This window comes from Pygoscelis adeliae, unplaced genomic scaffold, assembly GCF_000699105.1.
Source record: "Pygoscelis adeliae isolate BGI_AS28 unplaced genomic scaffold, ASM69910v1 Scaffold154, whole genome shotgun sequence".
NCBI classification, from domain to species: Eukaryota; Metazoa; Chordata; class Aves; order Sphenisciformes; family Spheniscidae; genus Pygoscelis; species Pygoscelis adeliae.
In genome coordinates this window covers 3,491,506-3,493,009 of record NW_008825113.1, presented here as the reverse complement: position 1 = coordinate 3,493,009, position 1,504 = coordinate 3,491,506, and positions in this window count along the sequence as shown.

Genomic DNA, 1,504 nt, shown 5'->3' with positions numbered 1-1,504 from the left:
GGTTTGCTTCACAGCCTTTCTGCTCTTACTTCCTACATGCAGAAAACACAGATAGTGCTGATTTGAACTAGGGAAAGTTGGGTACCTTGAACACAGCACGGAAGAGGTGTGGATGTTTGCCATCTGTAAAGCCTGTACTCTGCCATTGGTACCACTCTGGCATTTGATGGGATTCCCAGAACTGAATACAAACAGAAGCAGTGAAAGGGAAGTCACTGCAGCACTAGAAAGGCTAATGTGATAGCCCTTGGACATCGTTCTTCTGTGTCCATATTCCCAGGGATACTGTTTCCAAGAATTACATATCTCAGTAAGCTAGTCCAATACACCTGTAGCTCAGCATCACCTGTAGGGACATCCCATGGTCTAACTGATGCCAGGTTAACTTCATTCTCTTTTGCTTGGGGGAAAGAGGAGATCAACACACAGGATGAGTGGTTTACTAACAAAATTCTGCCCACCTCAAATTCACAGAGAACACATTAGCGAAAGCAAAATCTCTCCTTTCCTCAGCAGGGCTGGTAAACAGACATTTAAATGCCATTAACAGACATTAATAATGTCGTGATATGCAACCATAGGAAACTAGAGGCTGGAATTCTGCCGTCAAGTGGTCAAGTATGTAGGCATTCAGGCAGTGCCAGTAGGCAGCAGCTGTTTTACATTTAAAAGGACAACAGTTAGATGTGATTTTTTTTACTTTGCCAGAGACTAAAGAATTTCACACGACTTGGATTGTTCCCCAAATCCATGAACCTGTTGCACTGGTATCTCTTTCTCTATATTTACTATGAGGGAGATGGCAACAGCTCCTATCAGTTTTCATTTTATATATATATATATATAAAAATGCTTGTGAATGTCTTTTTCTGCTTTCAGATAAGCTCTTCTGTTTGTAGAGCCCTCTGCAATGTCATGGGATGAAGCACCTGTACTAGAAATTCTTTTTCACTATCCAATTAAATTATGTTTAGCTGTAACAGAATTATACATTAATAAAAATCGCCAATTACACCTTTCCTCTTCTTTCTTCTGCCAAAGTTTGGGAAACCGCCCAAATCATAACTGAATATGAATATTCTAATGTGCTAGTCCCACACATCCCCCAAATCAGCATCTGTGGCAACACAGTGCCTGTGAAATCAGCTGTAGTGTGAGGGGTCGTTGGCAGAGCATAATATAAGGATATGCTCTGAATGATGCATTTCATACTTTGTGCAAACACACTACAGTTCAGTTTTTAATTCCTGTGTTGTTTTGCTAATACCCTGTGGATCCCTATCCCATTCCAGAAGACAGACTGGCAGAGCAGAGGGTAGAATTCAAGTTGCATGGGCATTTCCCGGCTTTGCACACTTGACTTGAAAATGTAAATACCTTTCGTTGAACACAGTTTTCCAGTCATCCATTTAGCAGAGAGCCCACAGGTGATCAGGGCTCTTAGCAGGAAATGATGACTACAAAACCTCTCTCCCAGGAAGCTATGGAGAGGCTCCAGAAGATG